Source organism: Notamacropus eugenii, chromosome 4 (genome assembly GCF_028372415.1).
Source record: "Notamacropus eugenii isolate mMacEug1 chromosome 4, mMacEug1.pri_v2, whole genome shotgun sequence".
Classification (NCBI taxonomy): domain Eukaryota; kingdom Metazoa; phylum Chordata; class Mammalia; order Diprotodontia; family Macropodidae; genus Notamacropus; species Notamacropus eugenii.
The window spans coordinates 444,508,957-444,534,001 of NC_092875.1; the positions used below are offsets into that span (position 1 = coordinate 444,508,957).

A 25,045-nucleotide genomic window follows, 5' to 3' on the forward strand; every position below is an offset into this window, starting at 1 on the left:
CTGCATTCAGTAATAATAGCTACATGGTCCTGTGACCATACTTACAGTCATGTCAGTGATGCCATTTTAAAATGCCTATCTTTAAGACTTAGCTAGGATATTTGCTCTGGGCCAAAACCTGGTGGTTGGTGTAATATCTGAGGACAGGAATGCTTGTCTTACCTCTATCCCCAACTCAAAAATCCAGAAATAAGACATCTTAGCAACTTTTTCATTATCTGAGTGACAAATAAAGTTTAAAAAAAAAGGATAACCTATCTATATTGTATAGTTCCAGTTTGCCATAGCATAGCTAAGAGAAGCCCTTGGTACTAAGATTTTTAATAAACCTGACAATCTATGCTTTGATTTTATTTCTTTCTATTATTTGTCTTTGAAAAAAGAGTATAACACCACTGGGAATGCTATTTTTATGATTTGAAAAAAAATGTGAATCAATGGGAAATTGATGTGACCTATTTAAGAGAAATGTTATTATTTCTGAAGTGTCAGGTTGTTATTTTTTTAAACAGCAAGGGAGAATGTAATAGATCAGAATAGCTCCCCCAAAAGTGTCCATCCTGTAGCCTTTTACTTCAATTACTTAAAAAGAGCTGATGAAAACTGTCACAGAGCCAGAGAATCCCAGATCCAGGACGCCTGCCCCCTGCCTCAAGTGGGACTTAGGAGGAATGTTCTTTGTGTTTATTCACCATTTTGTGAGTGAGGCAGATTCTGAAGATTAAATGTATCGCTCCTTTTTAAAATCCTTAAATTATATTTTAATGTTGGTGATGATAATACTGAAAGTACATCCGTGTTCTCGAGTCCTTGACTTGGTAGGCTATAGTGTTATTAGGGTTGTCTTCAAAAATTTCTCTAATTGTAGTAACAAATGGACATTTTAGTATTGCCATTCAAATTAATGTGAGCACATCTTTTTAGTACTTTGTAATCTGTTCCCCCGTCTTTGAATGGAACTTTCATTAATGTCTATGCCCTTGGAACAAAGGGTATCTCTCTTTGTGTTGCAAGTTACCAGAAAGTGAAATTGCCTGTTTCCCATTGACATATTTCTGCCGCCATAAGGAAAGCTACTGCTGTCACCATGAAGTTTTAACATAGCAGATTCTGTGGGAGCTAAAATAGTTTAATCTAAGAAACAAGCATGGTGTTTCTGCAGAGGCTTTTCCATCATAGATTGCACTCTCCAAGTTGGTGAGAATTGGAGAAGAAATACTTTGCCTCTTTGCTAGGTGGGGTGGGTGGTAATTTGAGAAATAGAGAATGAGTTTCTTTTTGTTTATTATTTGCCATCATCACCCATGGTTCTTCTGGAGGCCTGTAACACATGAGCAAAAAATCAGGTTGCAAGATTGTGGCTTCCATCTTTGATTCACTCCTTGGGAGAGAGAGCCACAGACTGCTTATGAACTAGGAAAACATAAACATCTACAACTAAGCCATTTGTTTAGCAATAAATTAGGTAGTTCTGAATACTGTGACAAGTGAGCTTTATATGGCTTCATACATAAGCTTTGCAACTGGCGCCCAGAGTTCTCTCAGATAATGTGAGTTCAAAATAGCAGCCAGAATTCTAAACTCTCATTAAGACCCTGCATGCAGAATTATGTAAGGGACTCCCAGGAGACTGTTAAGACACCCTGAAGGTGTTGTTTTTTCAACTGATCTCATTGGAAGATAATCAGATCTCACTTTTTTTATAAGTATAACAAGAACACATTTCTGAGTCTTTTTCATGCAAACTCAAACCTTAGAACACAGCCCCATATTCTGAAGCAGGTGAAAGTAAAATCATCAGGGTATTGTGGAAAGGATGCTGAATTTGGAATCAAAGGATGTGGGTTCAAATCCTGACTTTACTGCTTTTGTGGCCTTGGGCAAGTCACTTAAATTTTCAAGGCCTCAGTTCCTTTTTTATTGAATGAGAAAGGAAGGGATTGAGGTCCCTTCCAACTCAAAATTTATGATCTTATGGAAATTTGTATCTTAGTGCCCAAATAATTATCACAAAGACCCTTCTCTAAAGTCAAGAATTTAGACCCTTATTCATGCAGTAATTTATTGAATCCTATTTATGGCGCAGTTCTTAAGACATTTGGTCATCTGGCTTCCCAGAGAAGCTCAGATTCCAGCAACAAATAAGAGGAAGACAGAGTGAGGTCAGCATGATGACAATGGGAAAATTGAAAGCTGGCAATGAAGGAGGGAACAGAAAAAAAACAAAAATAAGAAACAGACTGATCATAATGACGATTTTGAGTAATTAAGAAAGATTAAATTATGTTCAATATCATCTGTTTTTAAAAGGTGGCAGAATGTCTTACATTTTAGAAAGATTTTCACAAAAATAGATGTTGATGTCCATCTAGAGATATTGTTTGATGATAAGCCTGCAGTTTATTATCAAACAATTAATACATCCTAACTTATAACTTGATGTTTCCCTTCAAAATGATGTTTTCAATGGCCTGTCAATCAGATATTTTTAAGACCATCAGGTTGAAATCTGACAACACAAGCTGTTGTTGGACTCAGGAATCAGGTTTTTTTCCTTCTTAAAATAATTGTTTTATATTATAAATTCTGTAACAATTCAGCAAAAGAAACTAGCCCTTCCAGAACATTTAAAAAAATAATCTTGTTATTAGCAAGTAATGTGAATAAGTAAAAATGAACATTTTAAACCTTGGTAACCATGGCCTTTAAAAAAAGCAAAAAAAATATTTAACCCTGAACAGAGGCTGCTTTCCATTAAAAGTATATGAGTAGTATACCATTTTTAAAAGGACACATTATTCCCATCATTTCCTTTAGTTGCATTGTAAATCTACTATAGTGGTGCTGATTCCACTTGGGCCACTTTTTCAGAAGTATTGCTGTTGCCTCTCAGAGCACATTTATACTATTATAGTCACTGGTTTGGGGCCCAAAGATCAATGAGTTTCCCTGAGAAATGTATTCAACTTCCATATACTTTTAATTTTCCCTTTCTAAATGAAAACAAAATGGAAAAGTGCTGTCACGTGCCCCAATAGGATTAAGTAAAAATATGAAGAAATGTAAGATTAGGGAAATTGCAGTTTCTTTGGTACTACCTGTACTGTAGAGAAGGATCAGTGGGAGCTAATAGCTTCTATGTTACAGGTTGGACAGGATGAGATGCAACGAGTAAAATACAGCACAAGCCTTTTTTGTTATAGGCTGTGGATCAGGGTTTTGTACCATTTTGAGATTTTTTAAAAAATATGTTAATATTGTTCTTAATCATCAAAAATCATACCCCCAAATTATTACAATGAGAGAGCGAGAGAGAGAGAGGCAGAGAGACAGAGAGAGAGAGAGGGAGGGAGGGAAGGAGAACGAGCACTCTTCTTTTGGACTAGCTTATTGTAGCTGTTGAAACATCTCCTAAATTGGGCTTAATTTTCATCAGGCACTTGACCAGACGTTTGTGTTCTTGTGGATGTCAGTGGGTGCAACATGGAAAAAAAATACATAGTCTCTCTCTTTCCAGGACTGTCATCTCTCACTGTAATGAGCACAGAAATAATTGGACAACTGAGCTATCAGTAAAAGGACACACTTCAGTGTGCGTCAAAGAATTATTTTACAGGACAAACTTTAATCTTTAAATGTGATTGTAGATAATTTGTGGTACCATCTGTCCGTTTGGAATTGTTTTAGCCTTTTCCGTCGTTATACAGTAAGTGCCGCTGTGTTTAACATTAACGTTTGATATTTTACACATTTATCTGTTCTGCTGTGTGGTCCTTGGGGAACAGAGCTCTAGTGCTACACGAGAGAGACAAAGTATTGATCAGTTAACATTTCAGCTACATTTATGTATGTCGCAAAATTAATGAAAATGCCAGACAAAAATGTCAGAGTGCACAAAAAGGTAGAATTTAAATTTGGTAGTTTAATGAAAAGTTTAAGCTGTGCATGATCAAAAATGTCCTTTTGCCTTTAAAGTATCATTCGTGAGAGAATAACTAAAGGGAGACACATATTTTACTTAGAGGAACAATGAACTTGAATTATGAAGGAATGCCTATTCTTCGAGTATCTTGTGTTCCAAAAGTGCCTTTATAAAGCACCCTAATTGCCTGATGGGTATTTAACTGTTACTCATAAAATAAATTTGTTTTCTTTTTCATTTGGAGGACAGTTGCTATCAACTCTCTTTTCCCAGAGAGCCTCAGAGAGGTTTTGTGAGCCAACATGTCTCCCTTTCCCTGTTCTTTTCCTGCTGTCCACATGCGTCTTTTGTGTAGAAAGACAGACTTGTTTTTTTCTTTTAGCTATGATTAAAAGAGTTAGACCACTGTGTTTCATCAGCCTCTTCCCTCCAGGTTTTATTAATGGTCCATCTTGCCTTCGGTTTCATGCCACTTTCATTCATTCCATGTTTTCAAGAAAGCAAATGCATGCTAACACAATGGATCCTGTGAGGGGATGGCTACTCACAGAAGAATTCCATTAGCCAACAACAGGAAGATGGAAAATGAGGTGTGCAGATGACATGATATGGTTTAATATGGGCAAATAGCAGTTATTGGAGAGAATGGAAGGCAGAAGATGATGTTAAGTTTTAGTGATGGATAGCTATTCATACAGTGTTCTGCACACAGTAGGCAAATAGTGATTTCTGAATAAATAAATTAATAATGAGGAATTAGAAGAAGTCTCAGGTGTCATTCTGTAGGCATCATCACAGGATTTTAGGATTTTTGAATAGCGCTTACGTTCAAGGTCTGATTTGAGGAGTGTAACTTTAGAAGGAGTATAAATGTAGAAAACACGTGCGTGTCTATGTAATATGTCTTTATCCCTTGGCTTTCTTATTGAGGAAGAATGAGTAAGATGTGGGTATGGTCTGAAGAAATTGAAGGTCAGTTTGAGTTTTCATTGTAAATTTCTATTTTTTACATTAAGGGACCTATCAATAGCTTTAAATCACACCAGCAAAAAAATATAGTTCACACTTGTGGCAGCTTGTAAGCAGCTTTCTGGTTTTTATAAAAAGTGTTATTTTAGTTATTATTTTTATTTTATGGTTCTGGCAGAAAAGGTGAAAATGTTCAAAATTATATTTTCTCACTTTTTTATACAAATGCTGATAAAGAAGGACACCAAGAACCATATGCCCAACCAATGTTAACGCAGAGCTGCATTGAATTTTCCTCCCTTTATGTCTTGGGCTTTTTTCCTATCATCATCCCTCTCACTAAAAGAGAAAAAAAGCTTATTAATTTCCTCTCTACTATAATATAATTTCTCCTCTACCAAATCATAGTCTTCTCCGGAGTAAATTTTTAGTTTACTTAAAAACAAAACCAATCATTATTTTCTTAAAAGCAATACCATTTCAATTCAACTTCCAAGTTGCCAATGTACATGGAATTATTTATTTACAAATGTGTTAGGATGATAATGATGGTGATGATGAGGATGATAAGGTTTGCAAAGCATTTTATACATATTATCTCATTTGATCCTGGACAACAACCCTAAGAAGGTTGCTGTTATTATGCCTTTTTTATATTTCAGGAAACTGAGGCTGAGAGCAGTTAGGTGACTTGATTAGCTAGTAAATATCTGATACTGGCTTTGAACTCAGACCTTCCTGACTCCAAATCATGTGTTCTAGGTGCTGCACCACAGTATTTGGTTATGAAGGCACATCCCACCTAACAACATTAGATCATAGATCTAGAGATGACAGAGATCTCTTTGACATAATCTAATAAAATCCCTTCATTTTAAAAATGAATAAACAAATCAAGAGAGGTTAAATGACTTACATAATGTCACCCAAGGTAGTAAGTGACTGAGGTGAGATTTTAACCTAAGGTTTCTGACTTCAGCCCTAATCTGCTTCCCATTGTTCCACTCTCCTTTAATATAATTAATTGATATTTTGAAAGACCCATGATGTCTGATGCTGATTGTAAAAAAGTGATTTATGAGTAACCATAACTAAAAACTTAATCAGCTGGTAGCCAGTCTTCTGTTGATGAGCCATTTTATATGTATTTAGGCTGATCTTGGGGTGACAGATACTGTACATCACTGAGATAGCGAAGCCTTTCCAGCTTGATGGAACCTGCCCACATGAGCCTTCAAGAACTCAAGGTCATCTCTATGTCATGATGAGGCATTGAAGGAGAAAACTCAAGTGTCTAATTGGTTCAAGTAAAAAACAATGCAAGGGAAAACAACTTACTATGGGAAGTTAGTTCCATAAAAACAAGTTATAAATATTATGAATGAGTAGTTAGTTAGGCAGTTTTTAAATAGGGTTTTGTGGTTTTAACACAAGATTTAGTTAAGATGTGTTAACTGTTTGACATTTAAAAGATTTCTGTTTCCCCAATGAGGCATGTTAGCAACTCATATGCCACTTTAAGACTTAGAAAATTTTCTGTTCATGGTTACATAGGATGTCTTCTGCGTCTAGGGTCATCCATCCACTACACTGGGCTGAGTCTCCTTAATAGGTGACTGGTATAAAATTTACTAGGTTTTGAATTCAGGTTTTAATTGTTTTAAAATTATAAATAACAACAGTTTCTTGTAGCACTTATGTGTTTGAAATAGATCTATGAAGGGCTGTCAGATCCCTGGCATGGGTGGGGGGCAGGGAGAAGCCAGTAAAATGATCTCAAAAGCTCAGCTAGTCAAAGATTGTCTACGAATGGGTCACGTTCTCTTCTGCATGTGTACTCCCTTGGCAGGACAGTGAGGGCTGAAGCCTCATAATCTGTCAAGTCTTCAAGTTAAGAGATGATAGATAAAGATCAGCTGCTCCTTTCCCTCAAAATCTTGGCTTTCTAGCCAATACAAGGACAGGTCACATTGCCATATGCCAGTGCCTGAGCTTCTTACCCAGAGGAGAAACAGAAATTCACATAGAGGGCCATGTGAAGAATCCCAGCCTTTGGTGGTAGAACTTCTCATAAGGAAGTTATTCTTACATGTGTATGCTACTTACAGAATCACACAGTGCAAAAAGGTGGTGCAGTAGATAGAGCACCAGGACAGAGGTCAAGAAGACATGAGTTCAGATCCAACCTTAGACGCTTGCTACCTGTGTGACCTTGGGCAAGTCTCTTAGCCCCTGTTTGCCTCAGTTTCCTCAACTGCAAAATGGGGATAACAATAGCACCTACTTCCCAGGGTTGTTATGGGTATCAAATGAGATAATATTTTTAAAGTGCTTAGCACAGTAATAGGTACTGCGTACATGCTAGCTGTCATCATCATCATCGCCACCATCATCATCATCGTACTGTTGTTGTTAGGTTTTCCTCTGCAATAACATTTACTAGAAACCTAGAAAAGGGGGAACCAGTAAGGTTATCAGCCACACTACCTTCCCTGACACCAGTTCACAAACACCTGAGACTAATTTTTGGCACAAGAGGTACTTAACAAGAAGCATAGGTCTGTCTATACCACATGAAAATTTGCTTCCAACCTTTCAAGTGACTGACCCTGATTCCCTGGAACCTCTCCGCTCCAGTAGCTAGAAAAGAAGCTCATTGCTGTTTGGTGGATGGGCTCTCCTTGAGCCTACACTGAGCTGCCTCGATTGTCATTTCTGCAGACCTCCAATTACTGGTACCCTGTTCCCATTCATTCAATGAAAATTGAATTTTTGGTCTAATTTCTGTAGCACTTCACATTTATTAAAACTATTCTGTTTCTTCCTTATGATATGTTTTTCTACATGCAGAAGAATAGGATTTTGCAAACCTGTGGAAAGCTACTTCAATGGGTTTATACACAATGTGGACAAAGTAGACTATATCTTTTTGTCCAGGGGTGGAGTGCTGCTAAGCTCTAGTCCCCCATGTATAAATCTCCTTAAATAAGCCCCCAGGAGGTTTTGCTGGCATTGGGGTAAATGTCAGACTCCAATGGTGCTTCAGGGCATTCTCTTGCTTGTGATACAACTGGACCTGGATGACCCAAGCTCTCTTTCTCTGCTTGTAACTGTGGTCACAATTGCCAGAAATGAGCAGGAGGAAAAAATTGGGTCTATGGTTATTATCCCCTTTTTGAAGGGTAGACAAAGTCAGAGTAAGTCCTACTAAGGAATGTACAGACTTTTGGAGCTTCTCTATTCTCTTCTGCCTTCCTGTGTGCACTTAAAGCTCCCTCCTTATTTGCCAGAGTGGTAACTGGGACACGCTTTATCTCCATTTAAAGACAGTGACATCTGGGTGGCACAGTGGATAAAGCACTGGGCCTACAGTCAGAAAGACCTGAGTTCAAATCCAGCCTTAGACACTCACTAGCTGTGTGACCCTAGGCAAGTCTCTCTGTTTGCCTCAGTTTTCTCAACTGCAAAATGGGAATAATCACAGCACCTACCTTGCAGGGTTGTTGTGAAAATTGAATAAGATAATATGTGTAAAGCACTTAATACAGTGCCTGGCACATAGTAGGCATTATATGATTACTTATTCCCTTCCCCTCCATCTAAACCACAACTTAAATGCTGTTAACTATTTTAAATGTCATTAAAAGAAAATATGAAGCAAATGAAATAATCATACATTTGGAGACTTGTGTGGTAAAAATAAGGATAAAGTAGTCGTGATTGTATTTCATGTGATAAGTCAACTTCCAAAAGATTTTTTATCTTCTCCAAAGCAAAAGTAAAAGGAGACTGAGATAACTTTAGCTAATTCACCCTAAATATTGATCTTAAAGAACAGATACATGAAATGATGTATGAAAGTTATCCATTGTGGTTCTACATGGAAAGCTAATCAGGACATTTGTTATAGAAGATGAGAGCCCCAGATGATCAAGAATTGGGTACAGAGATGGCTAGTCTTCCCCCAAGGCAAATCTGTAAATACTGACTACATGTCATATCTGTAACTTTCCTCTGATAGCAGAATACTAACACTCAGAAAATGAAGTATCCTTAAGTCAGCAACAAAAGTAAAAATGGAAAACTTAAAGAGTGGCCACTTTTCACATTTAAACCAAGAGAGGGCAGACTGAAAGGGGAAGAAGAAGGGTAAATAATAAAAAAAATGAGAGAGAAAGAGAGAGTCAGGGAAAGGCAGAAAGTATACCAGGATGTCAAGAGAAACTTGGACCCAAATGAAGTATGGCAGACTCAAAGGCAGAAAGCAGGCTTCTGAGTTTGAAAGACCTGAATTCAATACCCACCTCTGGGTGGCCCTTCTATTGGCAATATATGGATGTGTGTATATACATGTACACATGTAGATATATACACAATAAATGTATGTTTATATATGTGTGTATGGTTTGTGTGTGTATATGAATAATCACATGCACATATATATACATAAACATTAAGTATATGTGTGTATGTGTGTAGCGTGTGATCACGGGATGGTGGCCTAGCAACTCCCTACGACTACAAGTTGCAGAGCTGTTGCTGGTCTGTACTGGCAGAGGGAGTTTTCTCTCTGGATACACCCCATACCAATGGATTCCCAGGTCCAGTCCATTTAGTGCATATTAAGAAAAGAAGGATGGCTTTCTTAAAGATTTCATTCTTTAATTGAGTTTTTGGCTTGACCCTTGGTGTGCTTTAATTTTAAGTTGCCTACATATGCTTCCATGTTGTCACATATGTTCTTAATGATGAAGTCTGGTTTTATTTTTCTCTATTTTGCATACAATGCAAATTAAAGCCATAAGTAATCAGACTGAATAATGATCTAATATCGCCTTATCCAAAATAATCAAGTACATATTGAGCCCAGTTCTTCAACAGGAAAAAAAAGACCTCTGAGGATTTTAAAGGGAGTGGGAGTGAACAATGAATGCTTTCTCCTTATGGGTGTGTTCCAAGTGTGTGTTGTTGTGCCCTGATGAAGTGAAAGAATTGGGCTAGATGTTTTCCCGTGCCTCTTTCATATAGCCATCGTCATAAAGGGTCTAATAGAATTTCTCCTTATAAAGTGATGCACTTGAAAACAAACAGATAATCTTTACATTCGTTAAGTGAATGCTTTCATGTCAGAAACGCACACACATACTTCATTAAGCTTTGCTCTCCTTTCAGTCTTAGTTGGAAGATAAAAGGATCTTGAGGTGTTTTGAGGTCAGTAGAGGAAGAAGAATCCATTTTAAAGGATGAAAACAATTTCATAGTTACTGAAATACCAGAAGCCTGTTTTTCTCCCTTTCATTTCACCTTCAAGATTATGAAAGAAGATACTCATGACCATCACCACTATAATTTACCAAGACTGTAACAGATACATAAAAATGTAACATATTACACAACAGTTATCCAGTCCATATCATGGGAATTAGTGGCATGGTGCTCCCATTTCTGGAAAATCCACGTAAATTTTTTGGCTCTCCCTTTGTAGCAAAGAGGAAATCTGAATTATTATGGTTTTAAAAGATAAAATATGTTGTTAGTATCCCATACTATATATATTTTTTATGCATTTCTGAGCTTCTAAACTTATTCTGTGTCATAAACTGCCAATGACATACAAGTAGCAGCCTTGCACCTGACCATAGCCTGTTTCCCTCGTAGGTTCCTATTTATAATTTCATTGTCTTATGGTCTAAATAAGGTAGTGATTCGTATATCTCACGGCAAGTATCTTTTCATGTATTTTCTGGTAGTAAGTTTGGAGACTAAATAATATCAAAAATCAGTGATACCCACAGCAATTTAAGAGAAATTATTTTGATTTTAATTAAAGATGATAGATCACCTTGGTAAATAACCTCTTAGTAATACATAAATGACTCCAGTGAAAACATATTCTAATTGGTCTGTAGTGTTAGGCAACAGCTAGTAAAGTTACTTCAAAAGTTCAAGAAGGAACTCTTCATTTAATTCATTACAAGGTCTGGTTTCACTTTTTTATCAAGTTGAAAGAAAAGCCAAAGCTCCGTAGAATCAATGTGAGGCTCGTATTTTTTTCCTGTCCTTATAATATAAACGAAGGCTCTTTGATTACAAAAGCCCTTATTCTACATCCCTTTCAAAGTAGAACTGCACATCTTCATTCATGAGAACCTTGACTCAAACTGTCTGGTTTGCCTGTTTTCTCTTTCTTTCATTTTCAGTTTCTCTGGGTCTTCTAGGTCTTAGCCTGAGAATTTAGCTACAATGCTAAGTGACAAAACTTTTTTAAGTGCATAAAAATCTAAGAAACAAACTGCAGCTTAAAAGCAGGTTGTCTTCCAAAAATTTCTTGGAATCCAAAATGCATTTTGTCGTGGAACCTGTGTTGTCCTGGCCTGCAAAACCCCATATGTTTATGGGAAGGGGAATTTGTGGAATGGGGGAAAGATGAAGACAATTTTCTAGCAAAGAAGCTTCTGTAGCTGTGGTCACTAAAGCTTAATTAGAGGCAAAGAGACTTCAGAAGTGGGGAAGGATGAGGTCTTGCATAAAAGCAATGATCTAGCAGCAGAGGAGATGGTTGTCAATATCTTCGAAGTTGGATTATTCACAAGTCCAAACTATTTGTACTCCAATCCTATGATGTTAAGAGGCAAGTCAGTGGTTTGATAATGTCCTATAGGCATCTTACATGAGTCATTTCCCAATATTTGTTGACCAAAGTACCTATAATAAAGGAGTACAGTGAGAGAGCTGAAATTGCTTAGTAGACATAATAAATTCATGTTCATTTTGGCACCAGGAATTTAAGTAGCTATGTACTTGGTTTTTTGTCACCTTTTTTTGTTAGGTGAGAGGGAGACACTGCTTTTCTTAAGATACAAGGTGCAAAAAATAAGTCATTTGTTTTAACAAATAATAAAGGAGTGTAGACTATCTCACAGTGAAGTATATTTAAGAAAAGAGAAAAAAAATCTTTTTGACATCAGAGTAGCACTTTTGGTTTTTCCACACATACACAAAAATGAAGAATCTTTAAGAATACGTCTAAATTTCCTGTGTGCCTGATTTCAAAACCATATTTTCACTGAGCTTATGAAATAATGTGAATCGGCCGTATTGATCCATATTGATTTAATGACAACTGTAGCAAACCTATATACCCCCCAAATCTCCAAAGTGTGAATAAAGCCCAGTGTTTAGAGAAACTAGGTAACAGGGCTTCACTATTTATTACTACTCGTTCTTACTTTTAAAATCATATAGATAAAGACAATTGTTCCATAAATTTGAAGAACACCACAATAAAATTATTGTACCTTTTCTCAAATTAGCAAAGAATTTGATTATGAGTTGAGCTACCATTGGAATATGAAAATGTTATTCTTCATTGCATGAACTGTCATAAGAGGTACAGTTTAAAATGAAACTGATAGAATGACAGTACAATCTATTAAATAGATTGATCTTTACAAAATCATCTCTATAAAATGCTTTGAAATCCTCAAGTAGATGGATATGCAAATAATTTAAGCTTTTATTAACAATGAATAAGCAAAAAGACAATAATGAAGAAACAGCTATATGCTTCTTACTGCTAGACAATATTTCAAAATTCAGTCAATATTGCAAAATCGATATAAAATTAATAAAATTATTTGGCAGTTTTCATAATGGATACAATGACATAGCATAAGCCACAAATCTACTTTTAATCAGTTCATGTTGGTTTATGGTTATTCTCCATAATAATCTAGGAAATGTGATTTTTATAATGCCTAGGTTCCATTTCCAATTGACTTGAGTGTTTGACTCCAGTTTAAAGAACTCTAGGAAATAAATTATAAACTGAATAAAATAGCTATCTTTATTTGTCTGCATTTAAATCTATGATTAGAACTGATGACAGAGAATAAATTCAGGCTATCTTGATTGAAATGTGTTTTACTTGCCATTAACAGATCTTCCTCCCCCGTTATCATCCACACTCAATAAACCTACATCGACTGACTGGCTATGATGACTCCAGAGGTAAAACTGGAAGTTAAAACTGTAATATTGTAACCAAAAAAACCACCATACTATCAGATACAGCTGACAATAATTGCAGTATTATCAGGTACAATAAAAGGTTGAATGGGGGATACATGTATGCCCTCTTCTATGAGGAGATTCACACTCATTATTTTCATCATCTTAATGAGATCAGTATGGGAACATTTCTCTCCCTCTTGGCTGACGGGAAGGAGGTACTATATCACTTTTCCTTCTACTCTTTTAAAGAAAATATTTTCGTTATTATTGAGTTAGTCTTATTCCTAGAAACTTTAACTGGTTACTGTGAACAATCCCAGAGTATTGCTTAGAAAGGTTTGGGAATAAGATATACAGGCAATGGGGTATAGAAATCTATCTTGCTCTACAGGAAAATAAAGGAGAGGGAGACAGGAGAAGGGGGGGTGATAGAAGAGAGGGAAGATTGGGAGAAGGCGGTGGTTGAGGTGCATGGTGTCCTGGGGTGGGGAGGGGAGAGATGGGGAGAAAATTGGGAATTCAAAATCTTGTGAAAGTGAACATTGAAAACTGAAAATAAATAAATTATGTAGCAGAAAGGTTTGGGGTCTTTGAATTAGAGGCAGGATCATTTATCCTTTTTTCTTCATCCCCCTTTTCTCCCCTCTACCACCCCCCCCCACACACCCACCTTGTGACTTATATTCTGTGGTATTACAGAAGGAGTTTCCTCGGAGAAGGGGGTACAGAGATCTTCTCCATATGAGAGAGGGGGTTACCTGTAACTACTATCTTTCTTCCCATTGGGTCCATTTCCTAATTATTTCAGCACTCAAGTCTGCCTAAGCCCAGTCAGAGGGAACTGAATGCCAATCAATGCATGTCTCCCAGCCAGCCATAGACAGGGCCTTGAACAGAGGTGGGGTGAGCAAGGGACTAACTCCTGATACATCTTATCCACAGACGTCAAGCCCCCTATTCAGATCTGTCAAGTAGCAGACACCATTTCTAATTAAGTTGCTAGGAGAGATATTTTTATCATGTTTTAAAACAGACTAATTCCCTTAACAGCTACTGTGGACATTGAAACAAAAAATTATGGTAGTGCTATTTAAACAGCCTTAGAACTATTAATTATTAATTTATATTTTGGACATCACAAATATACATATGTATACATACATATATAATAAAATGCACTAATGCTAACCAATGTACACACACATATATAATATATATATGAACACTTTCCCCTTAAACTCTCGTGCTAAAAGATTTCCCTTTAATGTGATTGAAGAATTTAAAGAAAGGCATTTTTAATATTTGCTGCCCCCTTAATTATTACTTGCTTAATACACCACTGTTAGCACAGGGATTATGAGTTAATAAAAATGTCATAGTAGTAGTGCATGAAACACAATATAATTTTCCCCAGATAATGATTAACAGCATAAGGCTATATTAACGACACTCTTCGTGCTCAATCCCTAAATGCCTTTGATTTTCATCTTTTGGAAAGTAAATTTGTATCAGAAATCTAAGGTGATAGAATATTGAAAGGACTTAGCTTAAAAAATTAATGAATGCAACTTTGTTAGGTTTTTTAAGTGTTATGTTACTGTATAAAACACTATTCTATTTTCACATCAATCTGAAAGTATTTGTAAAGGGTGATTATTAATATTCACCCAAGAAACTTCATTGAGACTCCTAAAGAGCTTATTTGTGTCATTGTAGTGTATTTGTCAGAGCAGTTGGAAAATAAAATTAATAAGCCATTAGATCATTATTACGTAACTGCTTTGTTCCACAGAAAAAGGGTTTCTTTTTCTTTCTTTCTCTTTTTTAAAAAAATAACGTCTCTGGCTTTGTTCTGTAGAGGCAGCGGGCTGTTAGTATGTATCTTTATACCATCAGAATGAATGAGATATATCTGTATAAATTATTGATTTACTTGAGCCTCCTTCAGTAACTCAGAGCTGAAAACTCTGGTAGCTTATCTAATAGAAGGATATAACTAGCAGACTGAAGTTACCTACCACAGCAACAATTGCCTGCTGGGGGGTCAAATGCCCTCTTGCCTTTCTACCTGAACACCTGCAAATTGAGCTGTAGCCCATTCAGAATTTTAAGAACAGGCTCATTGTCACAGGAAGTAGAGTTTGTTTCTTGGAGAAAATTATGCCAGTTCTAGTTCTGAATGAAAGACAAGGCTTTTATTACTCCAGGGATATTAGGCCTGACTGCCTTTTTGAGAAAACAAATTTGCTGTAACTTTATCTGTAATTTAGCCCTGAATGGATACAAATAGACTCCACATTGTATGGAAGGGAAAGGAGAAAATAGGGGTTTGTTAAACCCATCTGAGGGATGTGTAATCATTATATTTCCGAGAGAGGTCTTATCAGAGTTGCAGGTTATAAGGGGAAATATTTGGGTTACAACCTTAGCATCAAACACCTGTTTTGAATTTTAGCTTAAAGTGGCCTTAGGAAAGAAGGTTTTTGTTTAAAACGGTGGATAATGGAATCACACATCCCCACAAAGCTGGTATTTGGATTTGGCTTTGACTTCGCGCCTGGCCAACCAGAAACTCCAGAACTAAAACTTTATTGGGATCTTCCCTCACGAGACTTGTGTCTGGCTACCCGTATTTTGTTTGTTTCTTTCATTATAGAAGGAAATGAGGTCCATGGGTTTCTTCTTCTATCTTTTCCACACATGGGGGTTGGGGGAGGACATCTAATAAAGCCTTCCCTTATGGATCTGACTCATGTTTTGCAACATTTCGAGTGTGGGATGGAGGTTTGGGTGGATAGCCAAGTGATATGATACTTAAACTGATAGACTGCCTCCTCACACAATTACATTTCTTGGGACTAATGGATATCCAAACAATACAAATGAAAGTCATCATGCAAGTTGGTTGCCCCTCAGTCAGCACAGTATTTACTAAAGCAAAACACTATTTCACAATCATGTAGCTGATTGGTGCTGGGGATCTACTCTAGGTAATCAAAAATCCTAACCATATGCTGTCTCTGAGCTCCAACCTAGTCAATTAGCACATTTTCTATTAAAAAAAAAAACTTAGTTATAACAGGTCTTCATCAGCTAGCAGTTGACATAATTGAGGAATATATAGTTAGTCCTGCCCATCCCCCAACCTCATTTTCACATTTCAGAGCCAAGCAGGAATACATCCAAGAACTCTCACGGCCCACACCATGGGCAAGCTGTCGGAAGCTGACCCTAAGGTTTAGTACAGAATCTTTTTTTCTTTTGAAATATACATCACTAGGCATTGTGCAGGCCCTTTTCCTGTTTATTTCAAAATTCTCAGTGTTTCTTCTATGAGGCGCTTAATCCGTTGAGCTATGGAGTAGGGAGGGAGAGAAACTCATAGGATCATAGGATTTAGAACTGGAAGTGACCTCAGAGATCATCTAGCCCACCCCCTCATTTTACAGATAAGGAAGCAGGCCCAAAGAGATGGAGTCATTTGCCCAAGGTCACACGGATGCAAGGAGTAAAGGAAACGGGCAGATTTGTGCAATAGGTAGAGCTTGTCTTCAAGACATTCTCCTCCCCCTTCATCCTTAGAGCCATTTTCCTTTCAAACTCTTCTGTCATCTCCCAGACACCCAGCTTGGGCAGCGCACTATCTGCGGTTTACCATCAAGTAGGTTCTTTATCCCCAGTCACCTGGTACTTAGGCTTGCCTTAATTTCTTCCACTGACATTTTTCTAGCTTTTACCTTATTCTATGAATGACAAGGGAACAGCTAGACAGCTTAGTAAATTAATATATGCGTATATGTTAATGGGAGATAATAATAGGGACATGGGGAAATTTTACATATATGTGTGTATACATATACATACATACATACTTATACATACATTGTATATATACATACAGACAGATACATATATGTGTGTTTATATATTCTCCTTCCCACAAAACATGCCCACTAGGAGCATACACAATACAAGAATGTGCTCGTAGGTCAACTTTATAAGACAAATTATGGTGTGGGAGATTTGATGGAGAGGTGTACTACCATAATGGAGAGACAGAGGGGACACTAGCATCCCTTGACCTGAGACCTGAAGTATTCCCTTTGCTGAGAGGCTAGGGGAAGAATAGAAGGTGGGAATGGCCTGGCAGAAGCTCACTAGAGGTGTGGTCACAGAGGCAGGAAATGTGTCACCTGCCAGCTTCCTATTTTTAACTAATTAGTTAAGGATAATTATCCTTGCTAATTAGGTGCTAAGCTCATTTTTTTTCCTAACTGTTAAGTTAGCAAAGTTCTGAGAACCCTCTAAATTTCTGTGCCCTAAGACAAAATCCTGACTACTCCATCTGAGTTATGGCCTTGGTTTCCAGAGATGAAAGACTCTAATGGTTAGACTTTCAGCCCAGGTGTTGGGGACAGTAGACTATTTGGGGGCAGGCAGAATACAGTATTGAAGAGTCCCTCAAATGATACCTCATGAGCAGCTGAATGACTCATTGACCCAGTCTCTAAGTATGTATTGTGCCACTTCCTCTGTCACGTGTCCTAAATATGAAACAAGCAACAGCAGTGAGATTTTTTCCATGCTCATTTGCCTCACTGTGCTCTTATGAGTATAAAATATAGTAACAAAAAAAGGAAGACCCTCATCTCAAAACAGAACAAGTCAAATTTGACTTTAAAATTTAGGATTAGTCTTCCTTACATAATTAGAAATCATGACTTCAAATTGTGATCTGTCTAAATTGTACATGACAAGGTGCCATGGGGCCATGATAGAATTAACACTTTTACACCGTTTTTTCCCAATAGTGTCTTCCTTCAGATGTTCCCAGCTCTTGCTGTGTGTCCTTGAGGTTTAGACTTATAGGTTAAGTTGAATATAAAAATATAAATTGTTTCAAGAATGACAGATTATATCTGGCTTTTCCCCCTGAATGTTCACCTTTATGACAATTAGGTTGTGTTTTTTTAAGTAATGTGGTTTAAAAATCATTTTTGTTTCCTAACATGAATGACCAAATCAAAGATTGGATTCACAAACAATAGCATTATTGGTTTCTGACAGGTAATCCATCTTTTTACATTAAAGCAGCTTTCTGAACCAGATTATTTTTCATAATTGATAATTTGTGAGTCATATATTTGTTATCTATTCTGTTATGGTTTTGAAAATAGTGGATGATGCCAAAGATCACAGAGCTATCATAAAGAAAATGATGTGATTTGATTTTTGGTTTTTGGCTGGCATTTTGTGAAAGTAGGTTAACAATAAGTTTTCCTGAAAATGTAGCAAAGATAAGAGAAATATAGTACATCCCTTAGTCAGATAAAAAAAACGTATGGGCATAAGATTTATCGCCATATGAAAGGGAAGTTAGATTTTCAGATTGAGTGCACATTTAGTAACAGAATAGTGGTAATACAAAAATAGCATCCAAATGTAAGTATGCAGCACACTAAGTCAAAGAAAAATATACTTTACAGCTTAGAATGATCAATTTCTTCATATATTCCAAGGTTGCTCACACTTAAAAACTGGTTAGTTAACTTGGGATGCATTTTGCCATGATCTATACAAAGAAAAGACGTACAATTTCTTACAAATAAATGGATTTCATGTTGATGGATACACCCAAGGTGTATCCATAATATAATTTTTGTTTAATCATTTTTCTATTTCACTCCGGAAAACTTAGCCCAAAAATCTGATAAGAAAAATCTCAATCCCTTAATATAGTTTGTAATTATGTTAGGGTCTTTACTAGAACACCACAAATAAGTTAATTCACCCCCAGGCAAGTCATTAATAATAAGGCTTAGGCAAGTGGGTTTAAATCTAGTTTGCCCAATCAGGCAGCCAATAAAAACTTTTTTCTCTTCATTAATGTTTCTCTTATACATTACGAACATTTTCACTAATTCTAGTCACATTTAAGAGTTTGTGCTGAATAGAAAAAATATGGATCATGTCAATCAGAAGAAAAAGTAACAGCATATTTTGCCAAAAACTACATAGGTAGCAAAATATTTTTAGACCAGTAAAATATTAATATCAGAGAACATTCACTATAAATTTGCTTTGAGATCATGTGGTTTTCTCTTCAACATTCATTTTAAAATATCTCCTGAAAAATTGACAGTAATAATAAAAATAAAAAAATAGATGAGAATCATGTGGGTATAGGATGAGGTGCTACTTATGATCTCCTTCCACTGTTACTAGACTTGTACTGAGAATGCTTTAGTGAGCCTGCAGAAGATGAGATCCATCCTAATACTTTTGTTTAACTACAAAAAGCTATTATTTTATTTATTCCCCACTGTAATAGTCCATAGATTATTAAATGTGGTAGCAAGATTGGTGATTTGCTCCAGGATTGTTTCTATTTGAAGCCCACTAAAAAAGATGAAAATTATTTAGTAACAATAACAATAGTAAATATTAGAATAAGATAAGTAAGTTCTGAATGATAGATTTGCTATATTTAATTAAGTGTAATTTAACTCCATTCATTAATATATTATATAGAATGATAGGTATCTAATACATCTAAATGTTTCATCATAAAACAATTGTTCTTGACAGATTTTTAAAATATTTAGTTAAAAGTATTCATGTTATGGCTACTAAACAGATTGTTCTTAGCCTTTTAATTTCGCAAAATTGAATAAAGCTACTTTGCAAAATAATTTTGTATAAGTTGCTTGTTAACAGTGGCTAGAAATCGAAATATAAATGCCGTTGCTGGTATCTCATTTACTTGGATGCCTGTTACGGTCTTTTCAGTTGTCTGTTTATGAGACTGCTCTGTTTTTTGTAACAGTAACACAGGATAATTTCCCCCAAACCACAGTTGCAACGAAAGATAAATTTTAACACAACACATAATCTCCTACTCCCTCTTTTGCAACAATGGAGAGAGGTCCATGAGTATGGAATCTTTCAAATAACTATTTTTAACATATCAGTTGGTTTTGTTGAATTATTTTTCTCTTTTTTTCTTTAAAAAATATTATAAGGAATGACTTTTTTGGAGAGGAGAATACAGAGGGAAATTTAGACAATCTAAAAACAAAAGATATCAATAAAAATCAATTTAAAACAGAAAGGAAGATAAATATCACTCATTATTGCTATATAATTACGCAAAATGGTGTACCTTCCCAAGGTTAATAAATATATTTAAAATTTTGTTTAAAAGCAAGGAGTGCCTGGTTATTGAAAAGTAAACAAAAGATTTATAGTTTCATTTTCATAACCAAAGAAATTAACATTCTAAAACCAAGTATGTTTTGAAGTACATATTTTACTGGACTTTATGGGGAGTATAAATTTTTCTAAACATGTTTCTCTAGTAGGATAAAGAAAAATCGAGGAAGTAGGCGAGAACAAAGCTTAGTTTCAGGGCAAAATCACTTGTTAGTAAATACGTTAAGATCTTGCAGAATACGTCCAACTTTTGTGATTCGTCTAATCTACATCCCAGTTTTAAAGAAAATCATTAAACTTCCTTATCAATAGTCAGAGGTGTCTATTTGAAGGATGCTTTTCTGAGAGAGAACTTTATTTCTCTTTAAAAAAAAAAAAAGATTGCATTTTTCAGAAGGTAAATCAAAAGCTATCCCTAAAAGGAAAAAGGATAAGATGATTTAAAAGCTCCAAATTTAGGCATAACACATATCCCTAGAAGTACAAGGTATGTAACAGAGTTTTTAAAAATCTTCCACTCTGCTCTGCCACTTACCTTCCCTTAAGCAGGCTACACATTCTTAGTACAAAATGTTTGTCTCAGCTTTTTCTCATCGTAAATGTCATTCCACAGTGTGGCCTGTAGGTAGCAACCTTGCACCACAAAAACCTCTTCATTTACCCAGAGACTCAATTATTTATTTAGGTCGGAAAGTCTTTACCAGCACAGACCTGTTCAATGGAAGCAATGCTATTTGCATAATTTCCAGACTTTGATGATGATCTGTGTTCTTAAAACAGTGCCCTAAACATTATGTATTTAGATGTTTGGCCTTGTGGTTCACTGTTTCCCTCCCAGAAGAATGCCCTTTCCTGAGCGACCTGATGTAGGTTGGGCACCACAGAGCAGCTGGGCTGATCACTTGAAATCCTGAAAATGGTCAGGCCCTTGTCTGAAAAGCACTTATTTGTTTTACTTGTTGGCCCTTCAGATAAAATAAGCCTGACTTTCTTATGTAGCCAAGTATACAATTCCCACCATATTTTGTCATAGCTTACCATGCGATGGGCATATGCTATTTGCTCAGTCTTAACCTGCTTTGCTTCAGCCTCATTCAGCAATGTTAATATTGGGGTGAGTGAGAATTGGCAGCGTAGTGGGGCCCCCATCTTTTCACTGGTATTTTTCAGCAATCAAAGAGCTGTCATCATTTTCCATCCCATAGCTTTGTCCCAAAGGTGGATCTCTTTTGTCTAGCATTCATGAATACCGTGCCACAGTGCCTCTTTAGTGAGTCCCAAGCTTCCATTTCACAGGACTATGGACAGTGGCACAGGCTGCTTATATTAAAATCAGATTTTCAGTCCTTTCAGAAATGTAATTCGTAGACCTTAACATCATAAAGATCTTAATCCCATTTTGGTACCGATTAATGTGTACTCCTAAAAAACATTTGACTATCATTGAAAATGATCATCCTGGCTTCCAGAGTAAAACATTTGGACTTTTATTCTATTTTATTATTACTAGTAAAATACTAATTAATTAAGTGCTTGTGAAAAAACTCTCTTAAAGTTTTATTGTAGTCATATCTTGCCAGTAGGGAAAAATGGCTTTTTATGTTTATATTACAGTCTCATCAATGGTTCTCAGTTTGGGGATTAATGGATCACATTTGTGGATGCCTAATTCTTTGAAAATCTTGTTGAACTGAAAAATAGAGTTCACAGACTTTTCAGAGTTGCTATTAATGTGCATTTTATTCCTCTGTCACCAAGCTATGGCATGGAATTTCTTAGCTAAGAATTTTCCACATTTCACTGAACCTATAGACAAATCCCTTCCTATTCATATTACTAGTATAATATGCTTCTTAAGGTATGAAGTTAGTTTTATGTGGAAGAAAAGTCACCTATTATTCTTACCTAATACCAAATCTTTTATCTTGTCAATATTCCAGTTTGCAGTTTAAAAAATCTAATCAGATTTCAATGTCTTCCATTCATGAGAAAGTTACAGAAATATCCTCATCTCCTCTATGTTTCATAGCGCTGATTCATTTTGAGTAAAATATCGGCACCACTATGCAGAGTTTGAAATTAACCCATACAGAAGAGGAAAGCATTGGATAAGAATTCAATTTTGATATCTTAACACCATTGTGTAGTGAATAGAGAGTTGGCCTCATAATCCAGAGGGCCTGGCTTCAAGTTCGACCTTGGGCACACAATAACAGAGTGACTCTGGGAAGGTCATAACTTTTTGGCACCCCGACCAACTTATTCAGACTATAAACTGAAGAATAGGTACCAATCTGCATTACTAGAAGTTCCTGCCCAAGAGCTCATCATACCAATGAAAACACAACTGTTGTAAAACCAATAATAAACAGAAACATTTTTCAGGCAATTAGGTGGCACAGTGCACAGAGTGCCAAGTCAGGAACATCTGAATTCAAATTTAACCTCAGACATGCACTGGCTTTGTGACCCTAGGCATGTCATTTGATCTATACCTCAATTTCTCCATCAATAAAATAGGTAGAGTTCTTGTAATAATAAAATAGCATGATGGTAAAGCCCTTTGTAAACCTTAAAACACTATATAAATGATAGCTCTCGTTACTACTACTACTACTACTACTACTACTACTACTACTACTACTACTACTACTACTACTACTATTACTACTACTAGTTAGATAGGGAAGTCGTTGCCTCCCAAGGGAGCTCCCAGGGCAATTGTTACTGTTGAGTAGTTTTGCTTTTCTTGGCAGAAATACTGGAGTGGTTTGTCATTTCCTTCTCCAGCTCATTTTACAGATGAGGAACAGAGACAAACAGGGTTAAGTGACTTGCCCAGGGTCACACAGCTACTAAGTGTCTCAGGCCAGATTTGAACTCAGGAAGATGAGTCTTCCTAACTCCAGACCCAGCACTCTGTGCATTATGATGCTGCCTAGCAGGTAGAAAGAAACCCAAATGTAAGTATTGTGGGTGACTGAAGAGTTATGAAAAGGCACATGAACTATGATGAGAGTAAATTGTGATATAGACAGGGACATTGTCTTTTCTCAATATAGTACATTTGGGTGTTTTTTTTTCTCGTACCTTCCCACCTTTGATTCCTTCGATTAAGATAATCGATTGCTTTATTCTGTGTGTTGCTTTAAGTGTTCGTTTTATAAATAGCCCTTAATTCTCCTTTTATCTCCTTTTATCCTTATACAATATAATTGGGAATCATTATTTTTATGTTAACTTTTTGCCCTTGTTCCTTATAATCTGTAACCTTCACATGTCTTCTCAATTCTCCTTCCTTCTGTACCCTGCTCAAACCATTAAAAAAAAAAAAAAAGCTTTAGACTTTTGTCTTAGGATATAGGTTTCCTGGATTCTAAAGAAGTGGGCTGTTTGGGTCTAAGGGAACTAGAAGATAAATAGAAGATGGGGGAAAAACAGGTAGTTCTCATATTTTTAGAATGATCATTGAAAGTAAACAGAACTCTGTTACAAAGAACCCCAAGGCAGAATCTTACTCTAGACAGCAGTGATAAGCTTTGCCTATGGGATAACGAGAGGGAAAAGGAAAGGCACTGACCTCTGTCACGAAGATAGTATAATCATCTTTTTTTTTCTTTTCATTATCTTTCTTCACCTTGCTCATCTGTTTCCTCATCTCTCTCTCTCTCTCTCTCTCTCTCTCTCTCTCTCTCTTTCTCTGTATTTCTGTCTCTTATCTCTTATCTATCTCTTTCTATTCCCTGTCTAGAGATATGGTCTGTTTTCTGGATTAAAAGAGAAATAGACAGGAAGGGCTCTCAAAGCAAAGAGTCAGTGATTTTGGATGGTACTTATATTCCTCTGCTGTAAGGAACTCTGCATGAGAAAACTCCCACTGCTAATGGAGATCAGCATTCTATATTGTAACTAAGAGAATTGCCTGGAACACAGCAAGCTTGAGTGACTTACCTAGGGTCATATCTTCCTGATTCTGGGGTAAACTCTTCATATACCATGATACTCTGCTTCTGGCCATCATACATCTAAAAACTAAAATAGAGATTAGTAATTATACTTCTCTTTTTATATGTATTCCAGAGATCTTGTAGCTTAAAACAGTAGCCCAACAAGGACCTGGGTTGGGTTTTTTTTTAAGTTTACCAGATAAGGAGTGGCTGAATGGTGCCCCTCATTTGTGCAAAGAGATACCCTACTTTCTTTGATGACTGGCCAGTAGTGTACTTGACCAGAACATGTGTAGAACAATGTCACAGAACTGCCCACATCTTTCAGTAGTGGACCACATGCTCAGGAATCTGTATGGTGTAGGTCATATAAATTTTTTAAAATATATTCAATTGTCTTCAGATTCAAGTACGTTTATTCATTGATTCAAGCCTATCTGTAGTCACTTGCTCAATGAGCAGGTGTTCAACTCTTAATGACCTCCTTGTTCATGTATGTGAGTTAATTGGATTTTTAAAATGGAGTTAAAAATCTCAGGTGGGCTACTCACCTGATTCATTGGTCAGAGGACCATGTATTGGAATCCTGGGTTCTAACATTTCAAAGGGAAAATATACCTGAGAAAGGAAAAGATCAGAATGGGGTAGTAGGGAGAGAAAGTGACTTCATCAGACTGGTAAAAATCAAAAGTAGAGGGGAGATTAGCTAGGGCAGAGGGAGGAAGGAAGGAGGAGGGATAAACCACTGTTCTTTGGATCAATATAAAAGTAAGATTTTTGAATGAGAAAGGTTTAGATGTGTTTCTGGATCTGGCAGTCGGGGGCTGTTGAGAATGACATTTCTAGCCTGACATCCTGACACTCTAGCCTCCCCCTCAATCCATCTTCTTCCCTGAGTGTACCTGCTTGTACATCTCTGTCACCGTAGGCACAAAAGTGAAAATACAGTCTTAAAGTGACACACACAGTAATTCAATTACTT

The 25,045-nt window shown here is 36.4% G+C and overlaps 1 protein-coding gene across 6 annotated transcripts in view; it reads left to right on the forward strand.

Annotated features, from left to right (window-relative positions):
- MCTP1 (multiple C2 and transmembrane domain containing 1) overlaps positions 1-25,045 on the forward strand; it is a 725,942-nt gene that overhangs the window by 515,630 nt on the left and 185,267 nt on the right. The gene's annotated exons all lie outside the window — the stretch shown is intronic.